The sequence below is a fragment of the Pholis gunnellus genome, assembly GCF_910591455.1.
Source record: "Pholis gunnellus genome assembly, chromosome: 6".
Classification (NCBI taxonomy): domain Eukaryota; kingdom Metazoa; phylum Chordata; class Actinopteri; order Perciformes; family Pholidae; genus Pholis; species Pholis gunnellus.
Window position 1 is genome coordinate 10318139 of NC_136532.1, and position 26879 is coordinate 10345017.

Genomic DNA, 26879 nt, shown 5'->3' on the forward strand with positions numbered 1-26879 from the left:
CTCTCCAACTCCTCATCTAATCATCCTTCTATTCTTGGAGCTGATCAAGGAAATTGGCCAAGAGTCCTCTCGGATTTCAAGGTGTACTCTCCCCTTGGATCCACTTCGGATGAGCCTCGCTGTCCGTCAGTTCTCCTGCTCATAAAGGCAGCGAAATATTGTTAAAAGTAAACAAAAGTGTTACATTTAATTTCTAAGTTGGAGTGTTACCTCCTCCAGAAAGTGTATATGAAACAGTTTGATTTTCTTCCATTTGAGAGGAATGTGAGGAATCCTCCAGTAGTTTTTGTCACAGGTTATGTAATGGTAGTTTACATGGGATATCTGATTTGGGATTGGTTGTGCTAATTGCCTGTAATGTATCATGATTTGCAACATTTATTTGTATTTTCTTTCACATAACACATTTATAAAGTGTATGCTTTCCCATCAAATTAATGTGAAAACACTGAAAAACTCCTGTAAAAAATTACATTTAAAAAAGCCTAAATTGCTAATAATTATACACTTTGTTTTTTCTTTGACTTCCAGGTTATTAGTGAATATGTTATTACCGGTGAAGACACAGCACAATTAGGCTTTTTTAGCCGTCCATTATTTACAGTAGAGAGTGAGTGGATGTGGAAGCCAGTCAGAGCATCACGTCACTCAATCACCTTTATCTTCGCTTGTGCGCTTCTCCGTGGCATTAATCACTCCTCATACTGCTCGTGGGCGTGTGTGTGCGATTGTGTGGGTGGGTGTGAGTAGAGAGAGAGAGAGAGAGAGAGAGAGAGAGAGAGAGAGAGAGAGAGAGAGAGAGAGAGAGAGAGAAAAGCTACAACTCTGGCGTGGAAAGAGACCGACTCGCATCTGTCCGGAGTAGCCTACCGAGTGCTAGAACTTCTCCTCTCCATCAAGATAAGAAAACAAAGGAAGTAGCCTAAGGTAAGTAGCCTAACGTTCAACTTGGAGTGAAGGCGCGAGACTCAACACACTCTTTGCGTGGTATTGCTTTTCCAAAGTGCCGCGACTGTTTGCAAACAAACCCCTTCGGAAGTGACAGGCGTTGCTCTTTTTGTTTACGAGGTGTTGACAGTCTGCTGCTCGTGCGGTTGGACTCGTTTATTGGAGATTTAGCTCAGCGCGTGGACGTTGTGGCAGCGTTTGCGAGTAGAACAAGTTTCAGTGATATTGAGTACAGTCTCCCCGTGGCTTCATATCAGCGGTGTTTACATTCTTCAGGATCACAGCACTTGTCATTAACCTCGGACACTGTACTGTGTGTATTGGGGAAAATAATGTCCCAAAAAGGAGCAAGCATTACTGAACAGTGGCAGTAAGATTTGTTTTCATGTAGTGATTAATTTGTCAGGGCCAATATGTTTAGTTGTATTTGTGTGAATGTGTGTGTGTGTTCAAGGTACCAGAAAATAAGAATTTCTTGTCCATATATTTATCTGTGTAGTAAAGGTAATGATCATATTAATACAAGTTATTTTCAGAAAGAAACGTGGGCAGCAGTAACTGCAAAACTACTTATTTTAACACTGATAGTCTTAACAGATAATGAATGTAGTCGCTAATTTCACAGTGATGATTTTCCTCTCACCAGCTTTTTTTTTTAGGTATTACACATCATAATGGGGGACAACATCATAAAAAAATAACAGCTGGATGTTTTAACTCAATTATAGTTGTGAGAGCGGATCAGCACATTAAGAGACCTTGATAGCTGGTGTTTAGACGACTTTAAATCCAATACATTCCAGTCAATTTAGATGCAGCTTTCTTTTGCACTAATAATTCCTTGATTGTGTTTCTTTAAAACGTTCACATGCAATGTGTCTGCCGAATGCTTTTTTAATGAATTCTGTACAAATATTAACACAGATTATGTCGCGTTACTCGGGTACCGTCACAAACCGTCGAAACCCTCTCTGTCGGGATTCTTTGTATCTGGGAGACTGGCTCTACATATTGTACTAGTAGCAAAGACCTCCCTTTAATTTTTCAGACTTGGTGAAGTGAGCCCCCTTCTTCAAGGGCTCAGAAAGCAGAAAAAAAAGAACCTCAGCACAGCCTCCAGCGCTGAATAACCTACAACCCAGTATTCCCCATACACCCCACTTATACACACACACACACACACACACACACACACACACGGGCATGCACAAAGTATTCAACTCTCTCTCCGAGTCCAGTAACCAGGTCCAGGTGTTTGTCAGTGTGGGTTATGACAATAGTATATCTGCATGTGTGTGTACGTGTGCACATGAGCAAGCATGTGTGAATATCCAGATGGCATAACGCTGTGGCTCCAAATCTTACCTCACCTCATCTGAGGGGGTCCGGGGGCAGCAACACCGGGGAACCACGCAGGAAAACACTCAGCAAATATGAATGAGAGGAGCAGACGTCCAGATGTGTGTGTGTGTGTGTGTGTGTGTGTGTGTGTGTGTGTACTGTTTTCTTGGTTTTTCAATCCAGTAAGTATACGCAGTTGTTGAGGCTTCACAAGAAACAGCAATTTAACTTAGGTCAGGAACACATCATGCAAATCTGAGAAACAGACACATTCTCAATTGGCTGTGTAATTGAGTTTCACATAGCAGCTGTAAACACAACATTTCCCTCAGTTTCTTTTCCCATTGTGTGTGTGTGTGTGCGTGTGTAGGTGTGTGTGCGCGTGTGTGTGTGTGTGAGAAAGGGAGTGAGAGGGAGCAGTTGAGACACTTAAACAGTTTCAGACTTCTCGTGACGCGAGACAAGGTGTCTGATTCTGACTGCTGATTCAGATAACAGTGCTGGTGCTCAATCTACGCGCCAAGAATAGCAAATTTGATAAAACCAAACTAAATTTCCGTCTGTTGAGTGGGACAGAAAGAGGAAAAGACTGACATAGGATACAGTCAAAAGGGTACATGGCCATGCACAATGGGGCCTATGGAGCAATATTCAGTTTATATCAAATGTCTGATTGATTTATTCGAAGTGAGGTCAAAATCAAAATGAGAAAATAAATGTTTTTAACATACCCACATATCACAAAGATCTGTCGATATATTTCCATATTTAAATATGTAGCTCTCAGAAAGTTTGGAGGAAATGAGATTTGGATCTCCCGACAGGGTGAGCAGTGGTGGCAGCCAGTGAACGTTCTCAAGTTTTCAGAACAACGTCCAAAAATGTTATAAGATTTTCATAAATGTGTCGTATTCTTAACGTTTCCCATCCGATACTGCGACGGTTGCGTGCCTCTCACGCTTCTCCACTTATCGGTGGGGGGGGGGGGGGGGGGGGGGTTGCCTTACTTAGGAAGCCGTACATTTGTTAAGCACTTGAATCCAATTACAGTCACTGCATCATTCCTGTGGAGGTAAACGTATCTAAGTAAATATGTTGAACAGCAATAAGAAAGACATCAGGGCAAACATCGTATAGAGAGTAAAAGCTGTTGTTCATGGGAACCTGGGGACAGTTTGCCAGCGCTGTGCTCCTCTAATATCCAATTTCCTCAACTTAGCGATGGCGTTGATAACAATCAAAAAGAGATAACAGCCGTGCGCCCGAGGCCTTCTTCTCAAAGATGAATCTATCTTTCTTAATTAAGGTGTCAATTTGATTTATAGGAACGTTCCAGCATTCATCTTTACGGGAGTTGTGTAACGAAAGGTGTTTTAGAAAGGTTTCCACAGGCCTTGGACATTATTAAAAGCTGATAGAGTTGAAGCGATACAAAATGAAGACTGGATGTCGTATTGAGAGAAATAAAACGGCATCACATTTATCAGCATGCCTCCGATCTCTGTCATCAAGCATCAAGCACAGGCAAAGGCATCGCTTACCTTGAATGCGTGTGTTCACTTAACCCTTTGGCTATAAATGTGCAAATGTAGATTCAGACCACTTTCTTATCTCAATTAAAACCCAACTAACTCTGCTTTGAGACGCACATGTCAAACAGCAGACGTCCTGATTCATTTGTTCAGATTTATTGAGGGTAGATGTGAACAGGTGAATTCATATTGTCCCTGTGGTGATACCATTCCCCCTAAAGTCTTAGTGCTGTGAGGTACACCACATGTGTTTACATGTGTAAACGTAAAAAAAAGGCTCACTCAGCTGTCTGAAGCTCAAGAAACTCAAGCAACCCTCCTTTTGAAATATCTCCACTTTCCAAAAAAAAAGTGCTTTACATTTACATCTGGACACATGTTCTGCTCCAAAAGTTTATCCGAGCATTTTTCATGCGAAATGACCTCCAGTGAATCTACATTTATTTATTTTAAAGTGACTGAGTAAGCAGAATTTAAAGTGTGCATGTATGTATGTATGAGTTACATCTTTGTCTCCACACACATGGATCCCATCCGTTGTCCTCAGAAGCCGGGATGAGTTCAACATTTGACCCTTTCCTTTTCTAGATGGAAACTGTGATCTCTCGCCCATTCAAACAAGTATGCACTGACACATGTATATGCTCACCAGGCTTTAGCTGAGCATCACGCAATCTACTCCTGGGATTTACTCATATATTATTGTCTGATATCAAGAATATCAGACCATTTTTATTAGCACTTCTGCCGCAACAGATGCAATGTTATTTTAATCTATTCAACCGGCTACTTGCAGTATTCTTTTTGTCCCTTCAAAGCCTTAAGCATGCAGTTAAACTGCTGCATTTGGGCCCTTTTCACACTGCCGTACTAGTTTGTCAGTCTATGTTTTTTTCTTAATGGAGGGACCAGTGTGTACTCCTCTGGATACAAAGAGACTTGTTAGTGGAGGATGTGAGTTGCAAGAGACAAGATGGGATCTCACAGGAAGTGTTCCTACTGGCTTGATGCAGATGAATGATGATGAAGACACCGATATGGCCGGTATGCAAAGAGAGATGAACAAAAGAGCGCTCACAGCAACAGTAGTTTTGTGCCTGTGTGAATGTTCTTTGTGTGTAAGATAATAAAGTTGAGGTTTTTTTATTCAGGTGTGTAATGCACATAGTGGTGCGTTTTTATATGCACATCTGTGCTTATCAGTCTTATCTGTTCAGTACCAGATCATGCTCGGTCTCATTATTCTTATCTTCATCTCCATTACTCCCCTGTTGGCCCTCAGGGCGGACATTCATGATGGAGTTATTCTGTCCCGGTGCTCTATAATTCACACGGGGCACACAGTTCAGCCACTCCTTCCCCGGTCTTCCCCTTTTCTTTTCTTTTGAAATGACGGGACAACAATTTGGCACCAGCACCTTTTTAGAAACGGTACTTGAAGTGTTCCAGCCCTCGGTTTGTTGAGGACAGCTCCAAGACCCAAAGGGAAAATCATAGTAATCAACAAATGACTGTGACAACCTTTGTGGCTCAACTAAGGCTGAGAGCAGGATAGGTTGATGGTATAAAACAAGTTTAAATTATGATTTATTAGCCCGGCTAATAGCCTACAGAATCAGTTAAGGCTTGCGTCCCACAGGGCGGATGTTAAAACATACTACCAGCCAGCTTCTGATCTCACGAGTCGGCTATTTTGTTCTCACTGCTCTCTAATTCACACCGGTCGCACAACTCAGCCACTCCTCTTTAGGTTCGTTCCTCTTTGTTTTTTTGGGGCATTCTGCACCCTTTATGCACGAGCAAAGTCATTTTCTCTAATCTCTCATCATCTTTTGGTGGTTAATCATCGCTTTTATACTGTACATTTGAATGACTACATAAAATAAAAACCAGTGTATTGTTGATAAGAACATCCCCGATCACAAACAGTAACAGGTTGAGCCCTGAGGGGGCTTTACCGCGAGTAGAGTTTTGCTTTGAACTGCGAGGCTGTTCTGTATTTGTAGACCACAACTCTGTCTTCTTGTGTTTGCTTTGGCTCGTTCCTAACTTAAGTAATCACCGGGCCTGTAGTTCACTCAACGGAGAGAGAGAGAGAAAAAAAGAGAAATGATGGAGTGATGAGTGGGGGACTCAAGAAAAGTAGAGGAGATATCCATCTGGATCCACTTTTGGACAATTTCATCTCTCCTGCCCTCCAAACCTGAGACCCCCAATTTCCATGGTGCCTCCTTTTGAGGTGCCATTCCATCAAGGATGGAAGAAACGTTTGTCTGTGAGCAAGTGTCATTCTTAAATTTCAGGAAGTGCCGTTCACCTCTGGGTCTAGACATCCTCTCACCACTAAGGAGTGGCCTGGATATCAGCATTTTAGGCAGTTTCATTAGAATATGGAAAAACTAATTCTTGATGAGCAGTGATGAGTGGCATCAAGTGTCAGTTTTGAGATTCCTTTTTCAGACAACTTTTAAGTCGTGGCTTTGCCAGTTGTCAGATTTCTCAGAATCTGAGAGATTAAAGGTCAGACTGAGTGATGGAAACTGACTTCCTGTTTTTAAAAGATGGCTTGTAAGAGGGCGCATGAGCGGTTCTGCTTTTCGATGCGTACTTCAACGAGCCTGAGGTCACAGCGAAACAGAATATCTGACCACCTTTACACAATGCAGGGGCTTTTACTTTGACCAAGCCTTCAGGCATCCAGTGTAAAGGTGCAGATGAGGTAAACGGACAAAGAAGTAGGTGACTCACACTGTGACTCAGTCATGTCATTAAGTGGAAAAAGAAAGAGTAACTATTAAAGGTATTATCTGCACCTCTTTGTGGTATGTAGTTGCTTCTTCATCTTGTGGTCTGTGTCCCTCGCAGTCTTTGACTGACTCGTCCTGTAGTCCTCCACAAGCATGCATTTAGGTCTGGAATGATAAATGGCTTTCTTTGATTTGTGCAGATGTGTCTTTGGCAAAGGATCAGGGTATAATGTGTATAATCAAACTCAGAAGCCACTAGTTCTTCTCTTTCTCTCTGTCTAAAAGCCTTCCATCTGCTGCTGCAGCATCGTCGATGCCCTGATACCTCCTGTAATTGCGTTCACGTTGCCTTTGCAGACACCACCACCTTCCCACGAGGCATCCATTCATGATGAGCTCATGATTCCAGAGTAATTCAATCCGATTCATACCAAATTTAATTTTTGCCTCCGAGATAGTGAGTCTTGTGCACGTGAAATCAAATCTCGAGGGGGTCTGTTTCTTCACTTACATGTCCGGTGGATTTATACATATCCATCTCACAAGCAAATTAAAATGTGAAGCAGGCCTCTGGGAGTCTTTGCGTTGTGTTGTTTGCAACACTGTAATGCTTATTGAATGAGCTTATTGACAGATGGATGCAGCAAAGGGGGGGGGGGACTCCGATCATCACTGACATCTGCTGCATGAAAGGATATTTATGATCTTGTGTGATTTTCTTGAGAGACTAACGATGAGTTTAATTGGAGACCGGTAACAGGACGTAAATGTGAGGCTTATAGAAATCCTAGATCACATCATGCCAGATACTGTAGGAGGAGGGCTGTTGTTTGCAGATTGGATTAGGTGATGTATCAAAAAAAAAAATGAAAAGGGAAATGACCTGATGCCAAACACCAAATCAGCTCTGCCAGATCGATCAGGGGGACAGCAAGGTCCAAAATGAGAAAGACATTTAGAGCAACAGCGTCCAAGAGAGGCCAGATGTCCCGAACCTAACAGGCCCCTGCAGGTTCCCAGCCAAACACCATCAAGCAGATGACTACATATTAGGTCAGCATCACACACACACACACACACACACACACACACACACACACACACACACACACACACACACACACACACACACACACACACACACGCACACACACACACACAGGGATTGTAGACATTGCCACCACATTATTACCTCCTGCACAAAGCATCACTCATCAAGAAGTCATGAACTACTTCCTTGAAAATACGATGTAGTTATTTATGCTCACTCATATCTGAACACTTGACCTACTTTTTTGACCGTCTTTTTAAAATTGTCCATCTTACTTTTGACATTCTGTCTGCTCACTCTCACACACACACACACACACAGTATATTCTCCTGCACACAAACGCACACTCTCACGTGTGTGACTAGCATCTCTGGGTTCACATTCATAACCCAACAGGTGTGCGTGCATACACACAAATGTGCACCACATGCTCACTGGTTTTATATACATTGTGATACGCTGGGAGCAGTGTTTTTACAAGTCGAAGCCCCTGAACCATGTCCCCTCGGCTTCCTGTATGACAAAACAAAATCCCTGCACCTACCCTGCACTCCTAGCTGCTATATGTTATGTTCTAAGTCTCATAGATGGCGTGTCTACTCGGCATACAGTAGCAGATGACACAAGACATAGTAGAACGGGACTGACCTAAAGGTTAAGAGCATGGGCCAGGTTTAAGGCTTCTGCCAGATGAGCCCCCGGGAAACGCTCACCTTCTGCAGGTCAGTTGTGTAAACGTTCCAACATGAAAGACAGATCAGCATTCATATTACAATCGCTTGAATATCATTTTGTACTCTTTACAAGCTGAATTACATTACATCTTGTTTCACAAGTGTTGCAAAATGAGACGCAGTCACTTTTAAAACTCCAGGTTGATACACTAATAGAAGAGCTCCATGTTATTCACACCTTTTCAAAGTCCTACTAAGTCTAGTTGTGCCACATTCAACAGTAGTTTACGAGCTTTAGCGAAGTTAATCCTTTTTTTTAACGCTAGAAATAGTTTGAAACAGTTGTTTTGATAGGTGCCGGTGTTGTGTTGCATTTTGCATTTATTTCTACTTCATAACATTAGAAAAAGAAAGTAGTAATGTTTTGGTATACTTTGTTTTAGTAGTTTCAGTGACTACTCGAGGTAAATGGATGGTACAAAGTGTCTGTTATTGCTTCTACCATGCATCACTGTAAAGCTGCCAGGTAGCTTTTAGTTATATCGGCAGCAGACCGAGATCAGGGGGTCGACCGACCTCTACATGTTTGTTTGTTAATTCTCTGTGGAGTCTGTCTTCTCTAAGATTCCAGTGAGCGAGATCAAATCATGGTAAAACATACCGCAGTCTCTTTTTAAAAGCTTACTGACCGACGAGGGCCAACATGAGCGGCTGCAGCAGGCACAGTGAACGGGGATTAATAGTTATGATAGCGGTGCAGTGTATGTGTATGTGTGTGTGTGTGTGTGTGTGTGTGTGTGTGTGTGTGTGTGTGTGTGTGTGTGTGTGTGTGTGTGTGTGTGTGTGTGCGAATAGTCCTCAGAGGCATTGGTTGCAGGTTTCAAGCACATGTTGTGGGATTATGGAATTAACTGCAACAAATTACCTCATGCACACACACACACACACACACACACACACACACACACACACACACACACACACACACACACACACACACACACACACACACACACACACACACTCAATTCACCACATAACACCCCACAATTACAACCCCAGACCTGCACACATACACACGTGTTCCTGCAGTGTCTGAGTCTTTTAAGCTTCATCTAAATTCTTCTATTCTTTCTTCAAATCTCTGCATTCTATTGAATCCTGGTGACGGTTGTGTTCAAGTGTAAAGTTTTCTGAGTAGCAATGAAAGTGGCTTTAATGTTGGGCTTACATTAGTAGAAGATAAGGTAATAGGGCGGGGGAAAGCCAAGTTGTCAGAGGCTCCCTTTCTCCAAGAAGGATACACAATAAAGAACACTGAGCTTTCCAGTGCAGCCACTGGGTTCAGGTTCTAGCTAATCAACGGTGCACACAGCCGTGACTGTTCTGTTCCAGGGGACTGGAGATGGAGGGAGGGGGGCAGGATGAGGGTCCTGCCTGGAATGGGGGAATAAGGGTAGAAGGAGGGAGAGAGCGCATGTGGTTGCGTGATTGAGGTGTGTGTGGGTATGTGTGTGTGTGTGCGTGTGTGTGTCCATGAGCCTCAGCGGCTGTCTTTTTGCCTGTGCAAATCTCCAGGGACCCGTGTTTGTGTGTGTGTGTGTCAGTCATTTACTACGTGTAGATGAACAAATTGTCAGTGGTACCAAGTCACTTATAGCAGAGAGTTAAGTGAGTTGTGTTTCTGAGCCTTTGCTATAATCACTATCAGATGGGTGGAGGAGAGGGACAGAAGGTAAGAGAAAGAGATCTAGTGTGTGTGTGTGTGTGTGTGTGTGTGTGTGTGTAAATGAGAATGAACAAAGAAGGAATGACTGGAAGGACAGATAGATGGAGAAAGAAAAACGATATAGCTGCTGTATGTGCACGACAAAGAATGCTCAGATAATACATGCTTATACCACAAAACACTTTCAGGCAACTTTAACCCGAATCACTTGGTGCACCTCTCCACTTCGTTCGATTTCTACACTGTAAAGAAAAGTAGTGCATTTCAGGTATGACGTGATGTTATCTGCTGTGTCAGTGCTTCAGCAAGTACGTCAGACTGCTGCACGCGAAGAGAACATTTCACATTTTCAAGTTTAATTTGACACATTGTGTCTGCTGTGTGGACCAATATTGAAATGAAGTACATCTGATCATTTTTACGATGGCGCGGTACAGTCGAATGCTGTTTATTACTCGGCTGCTGATTGGCGTCACCAGCCTGAATCTAGAAGCTTGTGGGTGGCATGTTTAGTTTTGCTGCATATAAAGGTGTGTTGCAGCAATTGAATGTGCAGGCCCTACTTGTATTCAGCGAGGCCGTGTCCTAATCATTGTCAGATGGTGGACAGAGTCCTCGCGTCTGGAGCCATTTACGAGGCCTGCGGCCGCCTGGAGGGAGAGGGGGGAATCCCCCCCGAAGGACGCTGTCCTTTGTTGTCTGAGAACTTGTGAAATGGAGAATTAGTCAACAGAAAAAAATTATATGAAAAAAATTATGTTTAGTTGAACAACTAGCAAATGTTCAAATGTTTATGTTGGATTGTTCAGTTTGAAATGGCTCATATTTTGATTGTTGAGGGGGAAAAAGGCCTTGTTATTGCACATTGTACACATCGCCTTTCACACCAACACTTAAGTTGCATCAGATATGGGTTGTATTGGGTGTAAACGATTGCAGTTCAATCAATAACATTAATAATAAGGTATTATTAAAACATTGAAATTCAAAGTATGCGTCAAAGCTATAATAGCTACGGAGTTAGATTCTGTTGGTGGTGGTAGACTCGCTGGAATTCTTGATACCAATTAAATGAATTTGTTGTTCACAATTCAACAGGGAAAGAGCGGTGATGCGTTGATAGTGAGCTTACTGCGTCCAGAACACATTTACTATCTTTCTGGGACGGCGTTAGTCTAGACGGTACCTATGGTCGCTGCAGTGCTGTAGAAAAACAAGTTTGACACATTTTTTGAATTGTGGCATGGACTTGCTACTCGCTCTACACACTCAACAAGAGATGGCGGGTTCGTGACAATGCTGCAGGTAGAACTTCAAGCATTCCACCCTAACCCCATGCAATTGGCCTGTTCAGAGAGGCCACGCACACCAAACGGGCACTGCACTGGTAGTACAAAAAGAAATCAATCTGTGGAGGTCAATGTTGATATTGTGGTTGGCCTCCAGAAATAAATCAGTGTATGGGAAACACTGCATATATTTTACAAGTTAGAGAGAGATCTATTTATGTGACCGCTTCTTCCACGTGTCAATGGCTTGCCTCACAAGTATCGTTTGTCGTGGGGTTTGGTGTAAATCAGTCTAACAAAAAGTCTGCTTAGTGTTGAGAAATATGGACAGCGACCTTTGGTGTGAAGGGAGGATTACACTGTTTCCTCGAAACACTAACTCCTGTTCATACTTGGCTCACGTGGTGGGAATACTTTCCTATGCCAGTGATGTTACTGCTCTAAAATTGTAAATGTTTCTCTGCAAGGAACTCGACTCAGCCACATATGTTGTTTGACATCTTTGTCATTTTGCAAATGGGCAGAAAAAAAAATAGCTTCGAAATGAGGCACACGCTTCTGAAATAGTAAAGCAATCCATTTGGCCAACATTCCTATTCTGTTTTAAGATTTAATAAGCTGAGACTGGAACAGACCAATGTGCCGGGCTCTTTTGGGTGAACTTAATCTCAACAGAGGTAGGTGAAGGATGTCAAATCAAATATAAATGGAACATTCACCATGCAGCTGGTAAAACAGCCAATGTTGTAAAAGATTGACTGAAATAGCCCATGTTAAAATACCCACAGTGTGGATTGTTTTTGTTTTAGATATTTCCATACTCTTTATTCCATGGTTTGTGGTAGATGTACATATGTCTGGGTAGGTCTTACTGTTATTAGCACTATGCGGTTATCCTTCTTCTGCCTTTTCTTTTACACCTATACAATATACTGTATATATCTATATAAAGTAGATCTATAAAGAAAGGTGTTAATGGCTGGTCTAGCACAAGATACTTGGACATTTTCTGAAATACACCACACACTGTTTATTTTTCACGGTCAGTTTTGTCGTCACAGCGTGGTTGGCAGGGAGGCTACTGCGCCATGCGGATCTCACGAGCAGATTCCAAACCTCCTCCTGACCCTCTGCAAATGTATGTAATTAAGCAATGAAAAGTAGTTTGAGCTGCATAGCCAGGCCTTCTGCTGCAGGAAATTAAGGATAATCTGGAGGCTGTGGACGCTATTTGTTGCCACAAGGCATTCTCAAGGTGAAGTGGCTCTACTTCAAGACTGGTTTTCATCCCGAATGAATTAGTTGTGCGTGTTTTGCCCTGACCATGCCCTTCTTACCTCTCAGTGTTGTTTTCTTGTCTGCTTGTGTGTCTGCTGTCTGCTTCTTTTTTTTTTTTTTATCTCCGCCCAGGCTTGAGCCTGGCGGAGCTGCAAACATCTGTCCAGTGGTATTCCTGATTGATTTTCCCATCAACTCATGATGGTGACTCAATGGGGCAGTACGTAGTGTGAGTGCGTAGCAAGTGTGTGTGGTTGAGCGCTCACGGTGCCGGCGATTGGTTCAGAGGGAAGAATTAGCAGTGTTGGCAGTAAATGCTAGGTTGCAAAATGTAGATTGATATGTTTGTTCAGTGACTCCTTTTTCGGCAATAACCTCTCGTTTACATGTGTATTGTCAAAAAAATGTACTTGACGTGTAAAAGGCGGTTTACGCCCGTGAGATGTAACTAAGTCGCGGGCCTGCATGGAGCTGGTGTAGTCAGCTGCATCGATTGAAATGAGCATGATGCCCTTGTGCTGCCATCTAAATGAGATCTGGATCCAGAGGATATCAAATGATATGTTGTATGACAGTTTTAATGTGTTCTGTGCGTCTACAAAATTGCCATATTTGTACGTTCTTTTGTATGTACATTTATTGAACAGAACTGCCTAAGACTGCAAAATGAATTTCAATGTAAACTTACCAAAAATCGTATATCTGATGCGAGGTTAGACATTTATGGTTTGTATTTATTTAATCAAACATACATCAGTGGTCGATGCAGACACACCTGAAGAGATCTGCACTCTACTGGGTTCACTATTCTAGTTATTCATACATCTAACTATAACCCTGACAGGCCGAACATCCATCCAACATGCTGTCCTGTAACAAGCTCTGTAATCTCCAAGTCTCACTATTTATGGTAAATATCAGCTACAGGTTACAGACTTTGCTTTGGTAAAAAAATACAAGCCGACTCACTGGAGGCCAACTGTATCAATCCCTCTCCTCATAATGCATGCGTATGCACGCTTACACACACACAGAGTTAGAGAGAGGAAAAGAGAGAGGGAGATAACCTCGTCTTTACGAGCATCAGTCGCCCGCAGCGGGACCATGATGCCCTCACTCACTCACTCACTCACTCACTCACTCACTCACTCACTCAGTCAGTAAGAAACACAGATCGGTCAGATATACAGCTGCCAGAAAAAAAAAGAAATATCAAAATACATTTGATATATTTTTCTTTTTTCTTTAAACATTGTGTGTCATAAACACATTAGTCTTTAATTCATACTGTACCAGACAAAATATCCCCTCCAATAACCTCAACATGTGCATGCGGTGGACAGGCTGCTGATTCCCTGATTCATTTACCGGTACTGGCACATTCTACTGTAAGGAACTGAAAAGAACAGCGTTATTCTTTCACAAAAACCATGTCAACACATTAATCTCTGATTATTGACCATAATCACATTATTATGTCCTTGTAAACATAGCTGCTGTTAAACTGCTAAGTGATGTCTTGAAAGAGCCACAAAAACATCACGACAACGATCGCTTTATAAAAAATAAAAAATGTGTTGTTTTGTAAGGATTTATTGCATCACCAACTCAGGAGCATCAGATATTTAGATGTTCCTTCTCTCTGTTCTCTTTCTCCACATTCTTTAGGGATTTCAGTCAGACTGGGCTGCAGGTAGGAAGGGCCCCACAGAGCATTGAGTGGGTCTACTGTATGGAATAAGGAAAGCAGCTTGGCGCATCTATGTTTTGAAACCAAAGACGCAATCCTTAAAATGTTACAGTGTTCTGTTCTAAAGGTCAGTGTTGAACTTAATGTTCCCTTTTTAAAAAATGCACTTACGGCCTTTCATGAAAACCTTTCATGGTTTTCATGAATCCAACTCACTGAGGTAACTTGAACTTCCTGGACTGAAGGTCAAACGATGCAATTTTCGGTTGGAAAACATTTTACTTTCTCACTGATTTGAGACACGAGAGCTTGATTCCCCAGATTTACCCAGGAGGAGCATGTGATTTCACGGTGGCTGCGCTTTGCTATGGTGTGGAGTCCTCGTGTGCTTGTTGTTTTTGTGAAATAAAAGGAGAGAAGAGGAGACAAAACGAGTAGAGATTTATTGACCGGTGGGATAATTGTTGGTGGGCTTTAGGTTTCAACTTCCAGGCGTGCGAGTCCATCCATCAACCTGTTCTTTACAGCTCATTTAACCTAACACGACACACGATTACAATCCAAAATAAACGTTCAAAAATAATCAGCAAAGACATCTATATGTAAGAATGAAAAACAGAGAGAAAGCTTCTACTTTTTGGCGTAACATTTAAACCACGCAGGTTGATTTTGCACACTACACATTTTAACCGTACGGTTTTGAGGTGAAAAAAGTTCCAGAGGGCGGACAGGCGGAAAAGCCTTCGTAACCCGACAGGTAAATACATTCGCTCCTTGTTTTGAGTCTCCAGGTAGACAAGGTGCATACTGAGGGGTCCATAGAGCCAGTAATGAGTCATATCCTTCAAACTGCTGCTCTCTATCTCAAACACCTCCTAAAACTCTCGCTGCAATGACACCCCCCCCCCCCCCCCCCCCCACACACACACACACACACACAGGCGCAGCTCTAACCTGTTCATGACTCCATACTGTACTTCACACCTCTGGGGGTGTTTTCTGGGGAAACACATCACGTCAGTCACCGACGTCAGCGTGTCAATCAAACTTCTGCAAACACAGTTGACGTTTTCTGGCAGGTGTAGCCAGCAGGGGTGGTCTCTGCAGACGCCGACTGACAGGATACACTTTTGGTGTGTCCCTTTGCGGACTGTCATCAGGTGGCAGAATAAATAGGGATATTTTCAGTCACAACATCTTATAGGAAACTAAAAGCAGCATATGGTACAGACAGGGTGTATGATGACTGTAAGTGTTGGACCCGTGACCAAATGTAAATGAGGACATTCAACGATAAACATGTGATCTGCCGTCTGCACTGGAAACAGTATCTAGTGTATATCACAAGGTTTGAGTAGAGGGAAAAAGTTCAGCTGAGGTCAAACAATCTGGTTTCCTGGACTTTATAGGAGTTGGCAGGAGTTTGCCTAAGAGAATTAAACCTTCATGTTTTGTGCTGCTGCCGTCGATATTGACATTATAAATAGACTTGGGAATGTTTTTCATTAAAAAAAAAAACATGAACAACCTTGACTCTGTGTGCCACTTCGCTCTGAGATTTCATTAAACTGTGTGTGTGTGTGTGTGTGTGTGTGTGTACGCATAACCAGTGCAATTTTAATTTGGCATGCAAGTTAAATGAAGCCTGTCTGTGTGAGATCAGTTTTCTTCTTGGATTAAACATACCGTGCTGCTTGTTACAAATTATTAAAGTATCAGTTCAGTTCTAATGCCTGACTGCACCTTCAGTATCTGTCGCTCTCCGGGGCGTCTTCAACATATTACACTTTCACACAGAATTTTCTTATTTCCTCTTATTTTATTTTATTGTTCACAAATTGATAACGTTACATTCTCTCTTCGGTTGCAAATAGAAATTATTTCCGCTATTGATTAATCTGCTGATGTTTTTTTCTATTAATTGATTGTTTAATTTAAAGGTTCTACAGGATTCAGAGCTTTAATATAGCAGCAAACAACTATTTGCTATGTAAAGATACAGTGGAGTAATGTCTTCCTGTGTAGAGAATGAAGTCGCTCTCCCTCTGTGTGTGTTTTAATCCGAGCTTCTCCTTCCATCCCCACTGGCTATAGCTTGTGAACACAACGCCAACATATCACCTTTTATGTTGATATGACGAAGTTGTTAGCAAATATCAATCATTTGGAGTTGTGTTTGGACTGGAAGTCTATTATTCACTCTCTTTGAGCTCTGTTTTTGGTCTCAACACACTTTTGAAGGATATATTTGGCTCTACATCTACCATCTTTCGCTGGAAAAAATATATCCTTTTAGCTCAGCGGGCAGAGAGGGTCCTCCTTTAACTTCAAGGTTGGTGGTTTGATCCCTGGCTCCTACTGGCTACATTACAGCAGCCAACTGCTTAGGATCGGTTAAATACAGGGTTCCAATTTCATGTATGTACCTCTATGTATGTAACGTATGTATGTATATGACAATTCTAATGAAGTTAGATAATTAGCTGCTAAATGCTCCACCATGTTCACCATGGTTCCCAGTGTGTTCTTAAAGCACAATGAGAGCTGTGAGAGTGAACCAAATAATTACAGCCGGAGCGAAAACTATAACGTTTTACATGGTATGCTACACGGCAGACCCTCCCTAAGTCTGACTTTATTGAAGTTTGGATCAGTGTTGGTGTAGATTTGGAAGGCCTGGGCATTGGGCATCAGGCGCACTGCCAGGTAGACATGCATGTTTGAATGTGATGGAGGAACTTTTACAGTATGGATGGGGAGTATGTGTGTGTTCCTGTGTGTGAGACCAGCTAACAGAAGTGCCTCAGAGCAGTGGTGTGTGAGTGCAGGGTAAAAGGCCGGGCTTGCTGAGTGATTGCCACTTTACCCATAAGTATGAATCAATCTTCTGTTCAGACATTTGGCTATTTACGGACTCACATGAATTTGATCATGTGTTTTCTTTTAATGGTTTTCTAGGATTTACTAAAACCTCTATGGTGGTACTGTTTTACTGCATAGCTCTGCAGATGGTGAAGGGTGGGTGGTATGTTGGCTTGTAGAATGGTCTGAGATCAGAATAGAGGCCATGACAAATTTAGTCATTTATCATAATGTTATGAATGCGGTGACTTAGAATCCCCCACACCTCTGGAATCGCCTGCCACAAAAGCACGATTTGTCAGAGTCAGATGGCTGAGAGGACTAATGGTCTTTCATGGTTTAAGGTTGTAGAAGGTCTTCTTAACAAATCGTGCTATTTTGTATGAAGGCTTTGTTTTGTACACGGAGAACAAAATGCTGCACAATGGTTCATCCAGACTGAGTGAAAGGGCAGAAAGAGACAAAGACACCTCTGTGCAATAGTTAATTAAGAATAGAAGAAATCGACAGTCCTTGGTAAAATACTTTGAAAGCTTAGCAACAAATTATTTGCAAATTTAAATATGAACAGGTTCCTGTTTCAATGTCAAGTGCACAATATTGCACAAACAAGCTGGAATAAACAGTCTTGTTACTTAAGCAAAGCTAGTCTTAAAACAACAAAAGATTAGTCTCCATGTTTGAGACCGTAGAGGGCCCAAAGAAAAAACGGTTCCCAAAATATTCAGTTGTGATTCAACAATGGTTGAGGGTCACTTTGGTTTTTCTGGACTGGAAAACAAATTCAAAATGGAAGTGTATTTATGGGGAATAATAGTTATAATACATTACAGAATGCATTATCTGAGTTATACTTTTGTCAATGTTAGAATAGCCATTATTGAAAGAAAGAATGAAAACATCAATATAAGCTTGGAACGGTTGTGTGTATACAGACTTTATTTCGGCGGGACAAAGACATGGTCATGTCAGTCATGTCTGTCTGTAGTTTGGAAATAATATCCCATGATTCTCTTTCTCCTCCTTGCTTCTTTTATTGTGTTTCTATTCTTCCCAGATCTGCTTCGGGCTTGTATTTGACTTCCACATGTTGCAGAAGTTAGGCACTACATTTTTGTCAGTGCTGTTGAGATCTATGATGTGAAAAGTCCTTGAAGTAGTCACGATATCTTAGTTTCAGTGGGTGAAAAAAGACCACATTGAGATAGTTTTTATATTTGATCCTTAACTTGACGTCACACTGCTTATTATACATCTTAAACTTCAGCTATGCATGCTTGTGTGAGTGCTTATGTGTGTGTGTGTGTTTGGTTTGGCTTATGTACGGTGTGCGTGTGATTATTTGTCTACGGCTTTGTGGGAATTAGCGGACACACCCTGGAATCTGTCAGTCATCAGAATACATCACATCTGTGTTTTCCAAACAACACCTTTCTCTCGTCTATGCAAGGCTTCACATGGATGAGAATGAGTGTGTAACAACAAAAACGGGCGGAGCTTATCGGAGAGAAACATTGTGAAGGACACCGCACGGCAGAAAATGTTTACGCGTCAATCTACATCCGCATGTGTTTCCTCTGCAGGCCACTTCTTCTCTCGAGTCACCCTACCTGTCTGTGTTTTCATTGGCAATTGTGAAGCAGTCAGAGAAATGACAAATTGTCGGAACTCAGTGAAAGAAGGGATTTAGGCAGTAATCCCCCTCACTGATCCTTTCAGAAGCAACCAACTGTCTGGCACACCGCCTGGCTCTCGCCACAACACGCCCGCTTTTGATACCTGGAGGCTGGAGTGTAAGCTGACACCCACAGTGGCAATTTCTGCTTCCCACATACCTCAGATCAGATGTGGAGTAGATTGACGCTATTTATTATTCCACTCAGTTGATAAAATGTTGACTTGCAGGTGAGCTGAGGTGTTGTACCCCAATTATATTAATGTTGGGAGTTGGTGACAGTATTGTTCTCTTTAATATGTGCAAGAATGTGTCATTCTTGTCACGGAGTACGTTATTTTGCCCGTTAACTGTTCAGGTCAGGTCGAACAGATAGGGTTATTTTGTTTGAGAACATATGGCTCAAACAAAGACTAAACTTCTCCATCAGACTGGAGCCTCGTAGGTGTCGACGTCTGTCTGGCTTATCCAAACACTATCCACTATTTTTAATCATGTTTACGCTGATATTCAGCTTTGCCATACCTTGATAATCAGTGTTGGTTCAGCCTGCTTAAAACAAATACTCTTTGTCTTTAGAGCAGAGCTGTTGCCAAAAAGATGATTTTGATTGAGCTTGCTCTACTGTAAATCTTCCTTTTATTATTCGTACAGTCAAGCCTGGGCCAGCTATGCCAACAAACCCAAGATGTTTTATTTTTCTAAATCTGTGTGACATTTTCAGTCCCTTCATTCCCTTTCAGTCCGGATAAGTCTACCCTATCATGACCGTTACATGTTGGCAGTCCTCCGGGATGTATTTTGCTGCAGCTGTGTGTGAGCTAAAAGAACTATTATTCTTGACTTATTTGACTCAGAAATGACTGAATGTGATTGTCTTTGTCAGCAACTGAATGGCACCTTTATTTGATTGAATGTTGTCATTTTAATTTATTTGTCCACTGGTTGGGCTTTGCGAGATGTGTTAAAGTTTGTAGACCTTTGATTTATGGACAATCTGGCCTTCTTAACACCTAATATGAATTGACCTCTTTGTCCAGTGGTGGTTCTGACTATGGGGGGAATAACGCAAACGGCCACAGACAGACACGCATAACGGAGACACACACACACACACACACATGCATACGGCTGGAGTGGTTTATAGGGTGGCAATAAAAAGAAACCTTGTGTGAAATGAATCCAGTGCGAGTTACAGTGTTTTGGAGGTTGTGTTTTCTTAGAGATGAAGAAATGGACCCGCCCAGAGTGTCATGTTTATATAAAGAATATTTATTTGAGTTACATTTTCCAACTCCACAGGTGGGAATCTGTATGACCTGAACCTTCACATACCAGATCTAATAAAATGTGCAATCCTTGGCATACAACCTGTGTCTGTATTACAGAAAACACAATGTTTTAACATCACCGTTTGCCCATTTTGTACGAATTAATGTGTGTTCCATTTAACTTGATCCATCAAATAAAACGAAGGACAAACATATGAGGTCCATAAAAGCTCCTCAGCATAAAGAAAAGCTCACTTTGAGTTAAAGCTATGGCTTTTATACGTATTTGAGGAAACATGTTCATTTGATACCACAGTTCCCTGTCTTTTACCCCAATCATGTTTTTGAAAATGAGCCTTGGTATTTTCTTACTGTATTTTCTTGTGTGTGTGTGTGTGTGCAGGGATTGCAGAGCTGTGTGGCCAGCCCCATCTGTGAAAGTGAAATTCAACATCAACCCTCATTTACAGGTAAGAGCAAAATGAATCATTCAATGAATCAGTCTAGTTAGTCAAATACTGTTTGCATGTATTATCACTATGGGTGTTTTTTTTGTTTTTTATTGTTGTGTTAGTCAAATAGTATATATTCTGTTTAAGATGCTACTTAAGTACCATTTTAAAGGGAGCATTTCATTTAAGTGCCCTCTGTTAAACTGTGTTATGCTATAATTTCCCCTGCTGCCCTATTGGTGGAGGAGATAAAAACAAGTTGACAAACATCTCAACCCAGTAATGATGCATGATTTGAGGGCATAGTAATATTAACTATCTACTGTACACCATGACATTTCTTTCCAAAGGTGATTACAGTATACACCAACCTCTGCAGTACTGCAGCACAAGTGAGCAGGATTATATTTATTAGATAATCAATAATCGACCAGTATTATCAAAGTTGGAAACGACACAAATCAATAGAAATAAGCATATGGATGAGAATTAATAGAGTAACAGTAGATGATCGGTGTGGTCCATTATAGTCGTCCTGCAAACTGAGGAGCGTGAGGCCCTCATCAAGAGAAAATTGAAGTACTGGGACCACCCTTTGCACCACCCTCTGCAAATAATTAGATTTTGTAGACAACCAAGCTAACCCAAATAGCCCACAGTGTGCAGCCACAGAATATGTCCCTGAAGGAGAAGGATCGCAGTGAAGGGAGTCAGTCACGTCGCTTGCTTCTCCAAAATCCAAACTTGCCAAGAGCAACATTAAGTTAGTTACACCATATACTTTATAAATTACTGTGTATTTTACTTGTCCTGAAATATCTAACTTGAACTGTAAAAGCTCACCGTGGTATTTTACAGTGGCTCTGCACAAACATAAGAGAGATAGTAATATATAGCTTCTAAAAAAATATTTATGCACTTTTTTTTTTTTATTACGTCTGTTGAGAATTTGTTGAGAACCAAAACACAACAAGAGTTGTGAGTGCTGCTTGTTTGCAAATATAAATGACAGCAGTCTTCTGTAAGCCGCCTTATAGCCTGCACTAATACAAGTGATTAAGCCTCAGCTGCCAAGAGAACATTGATTAGTATCTGGACGCATGGACAACTACGAGGTTTGTAACGTGTTAAAGCAGCATGAGCTGAGGCAGGGGTATTAAGCATTGAAATAGCTCTCTGATGCATCAAATGCTTTACAAGCAACCTCATGTTAGTCACTGAGACGAGGCCTGGCTCTCTAAGCATGGACACATGTACAGTATATACGCATCAATTGCATTCATGGCCCGAATGTGTGGCGTAGAAGTGCTCAACATGATACAAAAAATTGGTCCTTGCATGTGTATCAGGAAAAAGCCACAGCACAACTGGCATCTGGACAAGTACTGTATATTCTCCACCAGTGCATATTTGTTCCTTAGAGGACACTGGGCCATTCATTCAGGAACGACAGGTGCTGTTAACTGCTCATTTACATATGGATGCTTTAAATGAGGACCACACTGTGGCCAGCAGTTAGGAATGTATTGAGCAGATGGTTGTTTAGCAGAGTGAGGTGAAGGAGAGGTTCCCCGTGGGATTGTTTTGAAACGGGTATTGCCTCAAACATGAGGTGTCCTGACTGATTATGTCCACATCCAAGTGTCTCATCATGTGTGCAAAGGTAGCCTCTGCTCAGCAGGGGGGGGGGGGGGGGGCATCATTATGTATGAGAGGGTTGGGGACTGAGATTGACGTCGTTAAGACATTTGTGAGGATGGAATGTTTACTGTTTTTGAGGATGAGGCATCTTTCTGCTGTCTTGTCCTGTATGTCAGTACAGCACAGAGTACATTGATCCATTTGAAGTGTGATGCAACTCTAAAGAGAATCCACATTTACTGTACGGGTGGCAACTGGTGATTGGTGTGTCAATATGTAGATTTATTAAACTTATTTTACTATTATGTGTTTGCTCAGTATCTCCATGTTGAGAGGGTGATGGTAGGTTTCTGTCTAATTACATACATTTTATAGGAGGCTGTTGTCCAACATAAGCCCTCTTCTGGTATGTTTCAGCTCAATGAAGTGTGTTATCAGGATTAAATAAATACAACTGCTTTATTTGAGCTGGATTTAGTCTTTTTGATTATATTTCTCTATTTCTGTTGTGTTTTATTTCTATTTAAACTGTCTTGGCCACTTCTCCCTCAGAAAAGAGATTGCTACCTCAAGGGACGTCCTGGGTTAAATAAAGGTTAAATAAAATATATAAAAAGTCCTTCAAATGATGATCATTACAGCAAATAATAATATGTGACATAATGCACTCCAATCCAACTAATTCAATAAAGCTTATTTTGCTCGGTGTATCATACTCTGTAGGTAAGGTGACCCACCCTGACTCCCCAGTTGTTAAGGAAACGCTGCTGTGTGGTGTTTGTATTAAACAGCAGCCTGGAACCTTTGAGTGGGAGACGCATGTTTCAGCAGGGCCATTACTGCTGAAACATGAGAGGGTGTTTTCATGTGCACACACATACACACACAAGGAAATCCATGTCTGAACGGTTGTGAACACACACACACACACACACACACACACACACACACACACACACACACACACACAGGTGTGCTGGCAACAGCATCTTTCAACATGACGGGACTCTACCCTGAGTTACACACCGTAGAGAAGTTGTGAGAGTGTGTGTGTGTGTGTGTGTGTGTGTGTGTGTGTGTGTGTGTGTATAAATGAAGAAAGGGCAGTGGCTATTGGTGAGGTCATGAACTTGTAAATGAAAAAAAAGAAACGTCCTATTGCTTTTCCATTACATTTCACTCCAAGGGCTTCTGTTGTTCATTTGTTGTAGATACCAACCAGATTGTGCATGGATATTCTCTTCAATGGATAAAAGCTCTGGTTGCTATTATTTCTCTTGAGAGACATTATAAAATAGGTCACCTTTCATTGCAGTTTTTGGCTTTTGTCAAGGTAGTACGGGTTTTCCAGTGCATGAAGCATAATGACATTTGAGAGGCTTTTAAGCTGGCAAATGACTCACTTCACTTCAGCATCTGACATTAAACACTGAGGCCTTAATATTAGCTATACCAGATCAGAACAGAGGATTACAAGATAAAAAGACATAGCAGTTAATATTCGTGAATGATATTAGCTTTTAAATGGGTATAACTATAGTGGTAGAACTCCTCATGGACTGGACTAAACCATCAAAAGATTTGTTGATCTAGCAGTGACTGAGGATGCATGTTGTTTGTCCCCAAGGGGGCACCATACTTTTAGTTTTCTTCCACCTGTTGAGATCAGATGACAATCAACAGATAATTCAAGTTAAAAAGCTTGTCCTTGACAATTTTGGTCAATGCATCACACGTTTAGTGTCTTGGAATATCTTTTCTTCTACAGTTTGCTTTAAACTGAGTTTCAAGCATGCAGCCAACATTTTCTCTCTCCCTCTGTCTCACTTTATTTCTTTGTCTCTATCTCAATCTCATACACACATACAGCTGCCATTATGCCTCAGCAGCCTCCTAGCCTTCAGCAGCAGCAGAAAGTACTTAGTGGTCTAAAAGAGGGAGCGGTGGGCTTTGCCATAATCCCTGTTTGGGCTAGAACAGACTTCTAAATACACTGCTGCAATGGGACACCACTGTTTACCAGCAGAGAGGAGATTGTATTCAAGGTGTAGCAGTGTTGTCTCTGTGGTCATTCAGCTGTGATGGGCCAAAACAGAAAGAACACTGTTAATGTGTACTGCTGTCATGGAAGTTAGGGAGAGACACACAAGATAGGAGTTATCCCAAAAGCACAAAGAAGATTTTGGTCAGTGTTTGCAACTTACTCATTTAAGATAATATGATTAGAGAAACAGGCCACCATTGTTATTTTTATATCAGATTATATGGGATGTTTGCAAATGGTTTTAAGTTGAAGTTATTACATAATGAAATTGCTGTATTTATTAGTTGCATTCAGTCAATCTACCGTACCTGGACCAGGATTTCTTTTTGAAAGACCTTCGTGAACGTTTGATCTTGTGTCTCGAAAGAGTACTGCACTGATTTAACATTAGCAGTCCTATAAAATTGTCGGACTCAGGAGAGAGAGTTAAAAGAAACCATCAAAATTGATGCACCCAACGGGACGGCAACAGCCAGAGGGGTTGTCGGTCCGTATGTCCTTAAGTAGCATACCCCCCCTCATGAACGTGATATCTCAGGGACGCCTTGAGGAAGTTTGTTCAAATTTTACCACCTGGACTCAAGGACTAACTGATTATGAGAAGGCATACAGCCGCAAGGCGGTAATTCTAGTTTATTTCATGTATTATTCGTTCTTGTCAAAAGAACGACTTGGATTTGGACCTGGATCTAGATCTGGAACGAGAGGGGGACTTGGCCTTGCATTATGGATACCTACATTATCCATAATGCAAGGTGACCTCTGACAGCTCAGTTGGTAACTTGGCTGTGTCATGCTAGCAGTAGCTAATGTAGCCGCTAGCCGCTGCATTTACAAAAAAGCAAGGAGATCGATAAAGCTCTCACAAATGTGCACTAATTATGAAGCTACAGCCAGGACAGGGTTAGCTTACCATAAAGACTGGAAAAAGGGGGAAACAGTCAGTGTGGCTGTCTCGAGAGGTAACATTTGCTAATTAGCTTGTTACATCTTGTTTGTTTAATCTGTAGCAAAGTGTAAAAACAGTAAATTGTGGTTATACATGGCGTTATATGCTGGACTATTTCTTGGCATATACTTAACTGACATACAAAGCCCACGAGTCTGGGGCACACGTCCGTCCACATCCTCTCTGAGCACATGCACACATACACAAGTGCACACCAACATTTAGCCTGAAACACACGCACACACACACACACACACACGCATACACCGACCTTGAGGGTGTTAGCGGTGCTGACGTTTGTTTGGACGGATCTTCAATTCCTCAGACTGCTGCGAGGTCACATGGCTTGACATCAAAGAAAATAATTTCTTCCTGGGCGACGCTGAGAGCTCTGGTGTTTATTCTGAAAGTCTGACTGTCTCATGTCTGTGTTTCTGTCTGTCGGTGGCAGTAGCTGCCGTCACGCCTGCCTTGCCTTCCTGACTGATTACCTGCGTCTCTTTGTTTGTGTCTTTGTTCAACATCTTCCCAACTGTCTTTTTCGTGACTGTAACTTGTTCTTTCCATCGCAGTCTCAGTCATTCTCTTTCTTTGTTTTCCCATCACCTCTTTATTTTGTTCAGCTTTGGCTGTAGAATCCCTCTGTGTGCTTTCTCTGTAGAGAAAGATGAATTGTGGGCTATAATGGAAAAGCATTTATTTGTTGCCATGCATATTATGTTTTCAGCCCACTGCCTATTCATGTGGAGTGACTAGAGTTGGCCAATTCATGGGTGCTTTTCACTTGAATGCCATTTAGCAAAAAATGGTGGTTGCTCCATTTCTCTCCAATTTAAACAAATGCTGTTTTATTTAGCGACACTTCTTTAAACCACAGCCAGCTGAAATATGGTTGAGAAACACATAGTTGTGTTCTGGAGTGTTTTCCTTCCAACTGTCTCTCATGACTTATTGTGTTCATCTGAAGTGATATGTTCTGTTTTCCTGGCTACGGATCAACTTAAATAAAACAAAAGAAGGGCAGATGATAAGCAGAACGATAGGGCATGTGGGCTACAGTTGGAGTCGATCTGTATGACATATAGTAAAAAAGGGTGCAACATGAATAATAATAAAGTTTGTGAGGTCTGTGAGGAACAGTACTGTTCTCTCTGAAGAAACACCCTTTAACTAAAATCCATCAGATTTAAAATCTACATTTAATAGTCTGATTGTCTTGGTACCAAGCTGTGTCTTTACTGCAGGGTAATTCATGTGCATGGTTAGCTGTGAGGTTTTCCCCCCGGGGATGTGTTTTGTTTTGATGTCCTCCACTCCAGCCAGATGAATGGCCACATGGAGGGCCGAGGGGGGAGGAAGGGACCTTTGGACATGTTAAAGGACACCTGTGGGGCTTTCGGGGGGCCTCCGCCTGATGGACAGGGTTCCGCTTCAGGTGGCAGTAATTTCTCTAAGCCATGGGGAGGGGCAGTGGGGTCGGATTTTGTGTGTGTGTGTGTGTGTGTGTGTGTGTGTGTGTGTGTGTGTGTGTGTGTGTGTGTGTGAGCATGTGCATGTAGTGTGTCTTTTTTGTCACAATTTGAAGAATAAGTTAAGAGTTCTGTAACTGTGACATGAATGTTTTGTGTATGTTTGAGCTAGCTTTTGTTTCCTTATCATTAACTAAAGTAAGTGTCCCATTTCACTGTGCATGTGTGTTTGTATG

The 26879-nt window shown here is 41.8% G+C and overlaps 1 protein-coding gene across 1 annotated transcript in view; it reads left to right on the plus strand.

Annotated features, from left to right (window-relative positions):
• Positions 1–813: 813 nt before the first annotated feature.
• bmpr1ba (bone morphogenetic protein receptor, type IBa) overlaps positions 814–26879 on the plus strand; it is a 64352-nt gene continuing 38286 nt past the window's right edge. Inside the window, exons 1-2 of the mRNA XM_079161647.1 lie at positions 814–927; positions 20492–20558. The gene's annotated coding sequence lies outside the window, so the exon portion shown is untranslated. The remainder of the gene's footprint in view (positions 928–20491; positions 20559–26879) is intronic.